Source organism: Lissotriton helveticus, chromosome 5_1, assembly GCF_964261635.1.
Source record: "Lissotriton helveticus chromosome 5_1, aLisHel1.1, whole genome shotgun sequence".
Lineage (NCBI taxonomy): Eukaryota > Metazoa > Chordata > Amphibia > Caudata > Salamandridae > Lissotriton > Lissotriton helveticus.
Genome location: NC_136065.1, coordinates 828,991,925 through 829,004,525, shown reverse-complemented (window position 1 = coordinate 829,004,525; position 12,601 = coordinate 828,991,925). Strand labels below are relative to the sequence as shown.

Here is a 12,601-nt window from a genome sequence, read left to right as displayed (position 1 = left end):
TAGATCTCTCTACAAATGACCATAAGTTGAAAATGTTCAATGAGTGACATGGAAACTCAGTTTAAATGATTTTGAGCTATAATGGAGTCTTGGTAGCATTCTCACATCAACTTCTCAAATTGTGAATTTTGTAATTCTAGACACAGAGAAATTAAACCTTTACCTTCCGCAAATTCTTTTAAGCCATAAAAACCCACCTCTTCAAGAAACAGAGGCTTAAATATAAATGACTCCTGTTCTGTTACAATATATTCTTGTCACATATGTGCATCTGCTATCTTAGGAATATCATTTCATAACCCTGAGACTATTCAACAAAAAACAAGAGCAACCCATATGTCCCTGTGAACTGGATATATCTAGTCAGCTAAGCACAATTATTCAAAAGACACTCATTTAAGTTAAATATTATTGTTTTCAGCAAGTTCCTGCTATCTTGCAGTGATTTAAGCAAAGTAAGCTATTTATACAGTCAATATGTTCAACACTAAATTGCCTCTTCAAATTTCCATTTAATTTATGACTTGGGAGAATCACATATGACTGGAGAGAAACAGCCCAACAAAAAGTTCTTATTCAACACTAACTTCAGTCGAAACAAGTGCTTTTTATTTGCAACCAAAGTTGATGAAAGATAGAAAAATATACAAACTAAACGTTTGCTTTGTATTGACACTATTTACATATACATTAGGAAAAGGTTGTGACTCATGTGACCCCAGTTGAGTAACCATAACCAACAGGTGAGTGAGGCTAAAGTGAGAGTTTTAAAACAAACAAGGGATTGGTTATTGGGGTTAAAAGGATGCCCATAAAGATTTCAGAATAAATCATGTGTTCTAGAGAATGTTCTAGTGTTTTGGACTATCCTTTGTAAATTGTCGACGACGTTTCGACCCTCTATCGTTAGTGTGGTCTCTTCGGGACGGGAATTCTGGGGACCAAGGCACTTGATGTATGCCGTAGGCACAATAAAATTAAAGTCATCCAACATCAAGGAATCAATTATGGGTGCAGTCTATGGTAGCCTTTCAAGACTGTCCTTTATAGGACTTAATAGGACCTCCAACAATGATTAGTATTATTGCATTGTATGCAATTGCTTCTGTAGTTTGATTAGAAGTATGGCAGAGGTAGAAGGGTATTTGATTCACCCTCCATACATGGGTGTAGTATTATGTTCAAATTGCCAGTATCACGGTTGTTTAGTGCTAGGCAAGTCCACACTAGCTTCTGATTATAATTTCAAGGGTTAGCAGAGGTGTAAGGTGATAGATTCATCCTCTGCAATGGGTGTGGAAATCTATCCCACTTGCCAGTATCCAATACTGGAGCAAGTCAGTTGGTGCGGCTCTTGAGAGTGGGATAGATTTCTACACCCATTGTAGAGGATGAATCCATTACCTTACACCTCTGTTAATCCTTGAAATTATAATCAGAAGCTAGTGCGGACTTACCTAGCACTAAACATCCTTGATACTGGGAATTTGAACATATTACTACTTTGTCTAAATCAATGTAAGATAGTAGGAACTTGCTGAAAAAAATTATTTTTAACTTAAATGATTTCCTTGTGAAAAATTGTGCTTAAGCGTAATAACCCTGGGACTAGGCCTGGACTCTTAAAATATTCCTATAAATATTTTTAAATGATATATTTACAATGTCATATTTGTCAGGTGACTGTTTCATCTAGCTAACTTCACATTTTATAATTAACATAAAAATGCTAAAGGGATGTTTTAAAACTATTGTTGAAAAGTAGAAGAATTTTTTAAAAGTCCCACAATATCCACATAACTAGACAATAGAAAATGACAGAAACAATTATGTGTGTCACACCAGAAAAATATCAAGACGTGTGCAGAACACAGAAGCAAGGAACAATCACAGCAGAAAATTATTTCAAGGTTGCAGGAAGATTTCACTCAAGAAATGATGAACAGGCAATATGGTGAAGACAGTTTAATTGTTACCATTAGACTGTTGTAATGTGTGGAGTTAGAACTTGTATAGCTTCTCAATAAATTAAAAATGTGCGAGAACCGTTTCCATTTAAAACAATCAATATGCAATTATATTTGAGAATGTATCACAATAGAGGTTGATATCTTTGTAAAACAACAGTGGCAAACAGTTATTGTTAAAGGTCCATATGGTAAGGAAATTAAAAAATGTTAAAAGGATATAACTATACTTAAATTACAGACTCACTTGAAAAGTAAGTAACAACATTCAAAATTCATATTTGGTGAAGACTTGACCAATGACCATTCTCAAACCTTACTTTTATATGAGCTGATTTATCCAAGAGTGAAAACCACTGATTTCTTAGATCTTCCATGTTGCAACTTGGGGTATCACATTTGGAAACTGAAGCAAGAATCACCATCAGAATGACTGCTCTTTTTCTGTAATTAGTAGTGTCTTCTAAGTAAAAATTGCTAATGAATTTACTGGCCTGATTAACCAAGCATTGTCTGTGAGAGGCTATTCCTTACTCCAGACTTAGATATGATGTACACATGTCTGTTCTGGAGTAAGAAATGGTTACTTACAGAAAAGGAGCTTTGTGAATAACATCTGTGAATACACCTGTCTTACTGCAAGAAATGTATTAGTTAATTAAACCTTAGTCTGAAATAAGACTGAATGACTCATGAAAACTGCTTTGTGAAGGAGAGCCGGTGATTCAGGTGTGAGTCACACCTAAGACAGAAGAAAGCACAACTGCTGTAAGAAAAAGCTTTGCTTATGGGCTCAAACTATTATCTTGTGGCAGTTTAGTAAAAAAAAAACAATAAATAAGAAGACAAATATCAAAATCAAAATCTATCTGGTCTGCATTATTGAACACATACTTAGAAACATTTAAAGCTGTTAAGAATCTTACAAATACACACAGACACAAAGTTTGGCAAGGCTGCTATGACATAACACTTAGATAAAAAGAGGTTTCTACAGGCTAAGTAATCTTTATTTTAGTGGGTGGTTGCCCTTTTACACCAGTGGGGGTTACCAGATCAAGGACAACGTTAGAAAGGGTTATCACACAATCAATCCAATCATCATACCATATTAGGAGAGGGGTTATTCTGTGAAATACCTTTGGTGACTGGAAGAGGCAATGGGGGTTGGGGATTTAATCGTTTTCTGGCCAGCAGTGGAGTATGTGGTTTCCCTCTCAGATGTCTCGGTCCCAAACCTCACGGAGTACCCTCTGGTTTTGGCACTGGTGCCATTCGCAGTGCATGACTGAGAAGGCTGCCAGACACCTGCACTGACACACTGAGCTGCAGCGGGACCTGCAGGACTGGGTAACAGAAATGATGCTGTGTATGTACACATATTAAATGAAGAGTGGACAACAAAGCCTCTTGATAAACATTAAAGAGCTAAAAATCAGGTATTTAACTTTATGGAATTAAGTGATATGGAGATACACGTGTGCTAGTTTCACACCTGAAATAGATAATGATGAACATATTTCAAAAACAGGAATTTCTCCATAGCACATTAGAATATGTATATAAGAAGCAATGAATTGTGGATTCTGGGGTAGTGAGATAGTTTTTCTGTATATACAAATGTTCAATACGTTTGCTGCCTTATTACAAAGTTGGTATAAAAACTATTGTAACAGTATTTAAATACTCACCTTTTTCATGATGCAGGCATCTATCTGTAGGATAATTTGACCGGTTGGACAAAATTGCTGTTAAACCATAGCTCCTACATCAAAACTTCGGGACAGATTCACAGAACTAATCTGAGACAAAATCCTAAACTTTTGGTATTTACAGACGCCACTTACGATTTTTGGTATTCACAGAATGCACTTACGACTCCTAACTTTACGTCCGCACTTGGGCCGGAATTTCCGCACCCGGACCGTAATCTCCGGCTCGAGACGTAATCTCCGGCTGGGGCCGGATAAAGTTCAATCAATGGGCCGGATTGCAATTTTTACAAAAAGGAACATTAGGAATGTGTAAAAAATGGTAGAGGAGGTCATAAAAAACTGTTTTGGCAGGGAAAAGGGTACGTCCAGACACTACATCATAACCTAGAAAAGCTTTCTGCTTTGCATATTGCATATTGCAATCCAAAACTATTTTATTGCTAATTTTGAAATATTTAAAGTGTAACTTTTATCACTTTTGCATTTTGGAAATATTGCTTCATATGCAATCAATATGCAATCACAATGCTTTAAGGTTTTTCTACCCGAAGATATATAGAGAACAAAATAATTTATTTGAAACCTTTAGAAAATATGCTTTATATAGGTAGTTCAGTTCCACCAGCTGGTACGTTAGTATTTCCCCGAGTGGCCCAGTGAATGAGCCAGGAAAGTATTGGTGGAGCAAGGATGCCAATGGTGGGTGAAGCAGAAAACAAATGGTCAGACCAGGAAACCGGATGGAAGAGTTGCAAGCAAAACAATTCTGCTCCATGAAAACAGAAATGTACAGAGAGGGCCACATCTGAACTGTGGCTCATTGTCATTGAAGAGCTGGGAAACCAGGATTGAAATTAAACGTTTTGGTTTTGCAAGTTTGGCTTCCTAGTATATTTTACAACCCCACTATCCAGTAACACATCAGAGATCAGTACTGAGGCAAAGCTAGATGGGTTAGGAAAGTTGTGTACAAATAAAATGGAACGTTTTTATATTTTTCTCATACGATCTTAACTGATAAATGTAAATACAGCAGCCAGGAAGGCAAGAAGAAAAAAAGGATAGATGAAGGTATGACTGAAAATGCTTAATCCATACACTTAACAATCATCCTTCGAAGTAGTTAACAAACAATTTGTATGTTAGAGAAATAATTTTTAGAGAAGTGCTAATGTAATGTGTTTGTTTCTAAAAAAAATATAGGTTTTTAGAAAAATTGATGGAAAGTAAAGTACAAAGAAAATGTTTACCTGTTCTCGGATGACTCAGCAACATTTTCCTTGCCACTGTGAAAGGAGGGGACATAGTGAACTCAGTTTGGGCAACAGAACCAGAAAGGAGGCACTGTAAGTCATAACTCGTACTCAAAGAAGGCTGAACAATGATGGGCATTTGGTTGGCTGATCCATTGACTGGTATACAGTTGCATATTTTTCTTTCAAGAAACCAGGCAACTGTGTCCTTTACAAGTGGTAGAAAAAAGGTTTATTTGCACTACCTGAGTAATGACTGGAGGGCAGAGTCACCTAAATGGGAAAAATTGGATAACGGAGTTTTTCTCAGGTGGAAATTAGAAAAACAATTGGAACTTTATGCTAGTTAAAATGATCAGCAGCCATACAAAACCTGACCATTGGTTTACCCTCCATACTGGATGTTTATTTCTAAAGCACTGAATGTTCATTACCTAAACCACTGAAAAGACTTATAATACTAATTACAGAGTCCTGAGAGTTGCTGCCTCTCCATATCTGATGCTAAGGAAGATATGGAACAAGAACTCTGAACTCTTGGGTTCTATTAATAAAGCTATTCGAGACATTCTCTATGAACCAAGGTGTTAAAATGGATAACTCTGTTTCCTTTCAGGATATGGTGTTATTTAGATGTATCCATATTTTAGAATAAGGTGGTATAAAGTTTTGTAAGGGGAGATACAGTCTGACAGTGTCACTCAATGAGTATGGGAAGATAATTGGTGGTGAAGTTGAACAGTTGTGCTAGTGGAGGGTGTATAATTCTTTACCTTCCCACATTTTTCAGAATCTTTGCTGGGTTCCCATTTGTCAGAAACAGACCTGTACAACCTGGTTGTCCATATATGTGCCACCCGTTGAAAGCCAATTTGCCCCATGGGGCTAACCTCCAAAGTAGGTGTCATGAATATCACTTAGTACATTTTAAATCTTGGACTGGTTACCAAGTGAATAAAATGGGTACCTAAGGACCAGCCAACCAAACACTATCCACCATGAACCACACACTATCCACCATGAAGGAAGGCAGGTGCAAATTTCCCCGCAATGCTGTGAATGATGGCACTGCAAGTAGGTGGAAAAGTAAAAGGTGAGAATCTGTGAAAGAAAATAAGGTGCAATACAAAAATAAAAGTTTAAACACCAAGAACAAAACATTCATGCAGCACTGTTAAAAAGCATAGTGGCAACTTGAAAATCAGAAGCATAGTTTTATGTCCTGGTTTCACACAGGGTGCCAGGTACATGCAGAATCCAGATCAGATGTCAAGCAGATGGGAAGCAGGCTCCTAGCAGCATTAGGCCTCTATAGTGTTATGACCCTCCCACATTCCATTGTCATGTCAACTACAGCTGTAAATGTTTTGGCACTGCTGAGCAAGGCTGGCAGGGTGGTTTGGGTAGGTAAAGAGAGAGGTATGGCAGAACAAACTTATATTCAGAGAAATAAATACATGTAAAGAAAATATGAGGTCAGGAAGGAATAACAAAACAGGGCAAACAGCTATTCGCCCAGGAAGCTACAAAATTCGCTTGTATGTTATTCTGCACAGCTATTTTGCTCACAAAATACCTGTCCTGCAAACTATAGATCACTCTATTCATATTCTAGGTCTGTTTGTTACAAGACGATGAAGAGTATTATTTTTTATGTGACGCATACATGTTTTAAAAACAGGTTAGCTGGAAAACTGATTTGATGTGTGGGGGACATTGAATAGTGTAATTGACAACGTTGGGTGAGCTTTCTTTCTAATATGCTTTTATTTTAATTTAATACACAAAAAAGCGCTCGATTAGAAGCACAGAGATATTAATATTGTATTCTATACATACACACAAAGCATTTTTATATACAAACAAACACTAGAATAAAACTAGAACTAGCTTTATAGACATCAACGTTTTGGCACGGTGTATACACCAGGTGCACTGCGAGGTGGTAGTGAGTGATTAAGCCAGGCACCAGATTGTGGATTTGAAATACACCAGTAAATTAAAGCTAGCTGGTTGCTAAAAGGCTAAGATTGGAAATTCCTGATGACATCCATTGCCTTCACTCTGGATCCCTTACTGGTGGCAACCATAATGATACTAGAGACCTAATTTAAAAAAGATTACTCAGTGAAAGTTGATTTAACATATAATGCTTTTTATAGATATTAAATGGTAAAACTCCTGAGCAGAAGGGGATAAATCAATGCACTGAAATAAATCTCAGCGTGCAAGCATGTCTCTAGTCACGATACAAATTCTGGTGGTATAGCGTTTTAAAAACTGATAAGGACTGCAGGAAGCTGTAATAATTTTTGGGTCCTTCATTTGAGACTATAGTCCTTATTTGTTTCAGTAACTAGCAAAATCAATTTTCCTTTGCTAAGGCGCATTTAGCCGCTGCACTTAGAAGACAAAATGTATACTACCTTAATATCATGAACTTTACACACTGAAAACTACCTTTCTAATGTGTCCCTAAAGCTCTCTTGTTTTATCTGACGAAGGCTTCAAATCTTAATTAAAAAATTGGTTCAGCATTGGAGGAAGAGTAACCAAGTCCGAAAGAACTTCTGACATTGTGCACCCATGGAATTAAATGCTGAGCATCACTCTTTCATCCCCAGGCTTGCGCCTGCCTACTCATTGAGAAAGGGAAGTGAAAAAAGAAATTCTTATTTGCATGTCTGCAAACTAAGCGGGTGAGTGCGAAATGGAGTTAGAGTGATCATCTGAGGCACATAAGGTAAATAAATAAAAAGCACTTTGCTAGAATGAGCAAGTATGCTCGGGCAAACAAAGGCAAGGAAAAAATAACAATTCTGCCTTTTTAGGTCAACCTATCGGTGGATATTAAATCGCTATTTAATCATATTTTCCAGCATTTCTTTTGTCAAGTTGCCAACCACATTTATTAACAGATTTTATTGTCATTGAGACTCAGCCTGTACTACTTATTTTGGCGACAAGTTTCTACAGCAAAATTGATATAAAAATAATTGTTTTTTGAACTCGCTGGGGCCTGCCTTCCACCAGCAAACTGTACCATCCATACGCATCCCAGACAGAATCCACATAAAGGTGTTTTTGTTTGAGGGTAAACTAGTTTCTGAACGGAGTGTTTTCCAAAACGAAAACAAAGATAAGAGGCTGTTTTTAGACCTTGCAGGTGTATTTTGTAACTATAAAGGGCAGACTATAAACAGTTAAGATGTGACAGAGGGTAACTAACATAACGCAGGGAAACCATTACAACTGGCATTGGATCACTTATGTCAGAGAACTGGGGAAGGGGCGGGGAGAAGAGGTAAAGGGTAAGTGGTCTCTCTTTCTCAGCCACGGTGTTTAAGAACGGTTGGAGCAGCCACAGCTAAGCCGCTGGCTTCTAACAGGACATTGCAATGCAAGTTAAGCCATCCCTGCAAACCCTCCACGAGGAAGGACCTCGTCTGGGCATCACAGATGCAGCACGAAGGCACAGAAGAAACAGCTGTACATTGAGAATTACACATTGTGATGAAACTAAAAACATTTTAAAACAAACCTGCTACCAATTTTCAAGCACATTGGCTAGTAAGCCCAATGCTCGACCAAACACAAACGATACATCTCAGCATCATCCCCTGGCTTTGCTTTACAGTATCTCTCATTCTGAGTCGGCGTTGCTTCAACCATGCATCTCAAGCTATCCACATTGCAGTAAAAAATGTGGTTGAACTTCCAAACCATTATAAGTTTTTTTTAACTACTTCACCTCACTACAGAGCGAGCCATTAACACTGAGGACAGCTGATGGTTCAGCAAATTAATGAGCCTATCACAGCCAGCCGATTGTATTCCTCACGTCTCAGATTCATTCTTGGACAGACAGATTTTTATTTTGAGGTCAATGAGATGGATGTCATTTGATTTGTGCTATTTATAACAAACACCCAGGCTTTGGTGAATGGGACTATCCAGTTTATTGCGCACTGACTTGATTACTGCATCCCACCGCTACTTATTTCCCAAGCTATTGTACAACATCAGATAAAATTTAACTTGGGAAGGAAAACCCATAATTCCAAGAGTTGCCCAAATTCCCTTGAGAATTACTCATAAAACCACTTGTTTGTTTATAGTCGAAGACTACATGTACCATTTAGTGCACTTTTGCCGACTTAAAGACCAGAAATGTAACAAACTGGAACTGACGAGATGGAGTAACCTGCCAGTTCGCAGGTTTTCGTTAGAGTTCCCCTTCCAGCGTGTAGAAAACTATAACCTTCACACAATCAAAGAACCACAAACTATTGAGGATCGGTGAAAGTAGTAGCTAGTAAAAAACACAGAACCAAGATGCCAAGTAAGGCTGGGGTGTATCTGTGGGTCAGAGTTATTACAGCCAAGGGTTATATTTCGTGTGCTTATTTCCATTTCCAACGAGCTCCTTGTCCAATAGCAATTTTTTGTGGATTTACCCAAACTCAGTTTTCCAGATCTTAAATGGCAAACTCCATGATGCCAAGTGGTTCAATGTTTTTGTGACACTTTCAATAGGTCCTTCTATTTTAGTTACTTGGATTTTAGTAATTGTAGTTTAGCTTTCCACTTTATAAGTATGAGCATAGAAATCCAAACATGCAAATTCGGTCTAAGTGGATACATTTTGCAGAGCTGGTTGACGGGTTCACATCAAGTGACCTCTATGTGGTGAAAGCAGTCAAGTTAAATAGTGAAATAAACATAGCTGCTGGCTCAGTATAACCCCCACGACATTTATGACATGTTGGGACTGAAATTTCAAAACAATGCGAAGGAAAGTGCAAACAAAAAGATGAGGGGGAAATGTAAACTCTCCTGCATCGAAGCTTGTTGATTAGTTAGTGCTGGAGGGTTATCCACGGATGATGGATGGATTCAACACTAAAATCAATAAGATCTTATGAAATATAAATGCATGGTATTTGTCCATCCATAAATCAGAAATTGCACCGAGAGTCAGCCGTCCTACCCCAGGCAAAGCAAAAAACCCAACACTGCTGGCATTCTCGCACCTCACATGTATGCCTAATGCAAGAGGAGATGTGGTGTGCCAAAGTAATTCCATACTCCTCGTGGATCACTCTTTTACTGCACTACTGAACATCTCATCGATACATTACCAGTGTTCCTGACATGGCTTAATGGGGTAGTAATTACATTTTTTAGAGGGGCTGCTTTACCTTTATTGCTAGGTCACCTGTTTTTATATATCATATGCCATTTAAGTGGCATCTCAATACTTCTTTTTGTAGAGTATGGGTCATGCTAATGGTTTTACCTTCATGGGATCTCAGTTTGGAGGGGACTAATGTGGCCAATTGGCCCTTGTTTGCCTGAATGTGGGAGCAACAGCTGCATATGGGAGGGTCTTTTCCACAGTAGTCTTCCCTGGGGATCTCTGACGTTTGACCTGCTAATCAAACCCATGTGGTAGAGAAGTAGGTTATGGATTGCCTTTGAGGGATAGGGGCAGCAGGGGTTCTGTGGTGATTTGGGCAATAGAGCTTTCCACCTACTTATCAAATGTGGCAGTGCTTTCCATTTTTCTTTTCGAGGTCTTGGAACGTCTTCTTGTGATCTGGAACACATCTACCCTTTATGAAAGGGTTTGTTAGTGTTTTACTCGTGGTGCATTGATAGAGTGATCTACGGTGCTCTATGAAATAACCTAGAATTGCAGAATATCGTTCATGTTGATATTGATATTCTGCCTGGTAGGCCTACGCAGTTCACCCTGAGTGCCAACAAAAGTATGCCAGTGCACTAACCTGGCTAAATTTGAAAGTTTGGATGCCAGACTAAGCTAAGAAACACACCAGTAAATACAATGAGTTCCTTCTCAATGTATAATGCATATTTTAGCTACATTATAGCTTGAGCCATTGGTAAAGGATTATATCTACACCTTGTTTCAATGCCTTTGAAATCTTCAAGCACTGGGAAAGAAAAATCTTCCATGTTTAAATATCTTAGGTGGGTGCTAATAATGGAAACACTAAATCGTCTGGGAATCCTGGCAAGATGTAAAGTAAATGCGGTACTTGGGAAATAAAATAAGTGCTCGTAATTGAAAAGGAAAATTCTCACTTGCTAATAGAGATGTTTAAATACATGTTATTTTAAGTGCACTGTGGTTTACCACAGGACCCCACAGAAGTCGAATTTCCAGCTTGAGTGCAAATTAAAGACATTTCTAGTAATGCTCCAAGGAGAAATTTGCATCTAGCTACATTTGAACCATTTCATAAGCAGTGCTTCACAAATGACCAATGTGCCCAGAGTCTTCAGAAGACACAGGCGATTGCAATAATAGGAATATCCAGGATTTGCAGATATAGCTTCTAACTACCCGATCTCTGCATTTCTTAATGGAGGTAAAGGAGAAAACGTTTCATTTGCCAAAATCCCTTAAACCACCCCAATAAAAGCAATTCTTATTCTGCAGGCAGCATAGGGAGGTGTAGTACCGAGGCTCAGCATGAAACATGCACACACTTCTTTTGAGCATGCACGGCATGCAGTCTGTGTTCCTAGAATCAGCCATGTCACTCAGGAGTTGGGGTAGAAGGGAATGGAGGGGTGGGAGTGGAGTAGAAGATATAAGTAATATGGCGTGCACAGGTTAGTTGGAATCAAGCGAGTGCAGACCACAACAGAGAAGTAGGTATTTCTCTATGTCATAACCAGGCAGGTAGCATTACCTTGTTGGTCTTTGGACCTTGCCTTTGTGTTCTACTGTTGCTATCGTGGCTGTCTTCTCTGATTCTCAAGATCAGGGAACAGGTGGGATTGACTAGATTTGCTTGTAGTATAGATGGTGAGAGTAACACTCGCACATGCCGAAGGGGTCTTGATCAATTAACATTTGCAGTTGTAAAAACTTAGCCAGAAGTGTTACTGCTCAAAACGAACCAGACTAAGGGGAAGATTGTAACTCAAACATTTTGCTGTTCTATAAACACTACTTATCAGAACACTTAAACATTTAAATATCGAAGAAATTCTGCTTCTGGGGTCTAAATTCATTGGACCAGTCAAAGGATGCCTTGTTGATCTTTATTTGACTATTCTAGCCTGAGGTAAATCAAATGATTTTAAATGGACACCCAATTTTTGCAAGGAAGAGGATCAGCTTCAGGAAAGTAGTCTGCAGCTCAGTTGTTTGCAATATCAGACTACAACAGCCATTCTGCTAGGGTTCTGATATACACCTTCGCTAGATCTGTGCAACTGTATGGGTTTGGTGGTTATGATCATGGCTCTATTTCTTGCTTATGTGAGCAGAGTAATGGACTACAGAAAAACAGGCTCAAATTTGCTATAATTACACTGTTGGTTTTTCTGTGTTTTCAGTCAATGAGAAAGTGCACATTCTTGACTAAAGAAGGACGGGTGCTTGTCATTGCATGTTTTAAAGAAAAGAGCACCAGTAGACATTAATCTCTGGTGTCTTGATCTACCATAATTCTTCTAAATTAGCTGAATCAACACAGATGCACAGTCTAATCACTGGAAGAGCTAGCCAATGGATACTTAGCTCCCGCTTGGTCTCAAGGTATGTAGTAGGGAATTCCTCGATTGAACCTATATTTTAAAATTTGAACTATACACTGTCCAAATATGATAGGGAAGGTTAACAATAGAA

General features: G+C 38.4%; 1 protein-coding gene across 1 annotated transcript in view; it reads right to left on the bottom strand.

Moving 5' to 3' along the window:
* The window catches only part of LDB3 (LIM domain binding 3), a 432,694-nt gene that overhangs the window by 155,655 nt on the left and 264,438 nt on the right, over positions 1-12,601 (bottom strand). The window lies entirely within an intron of this gene.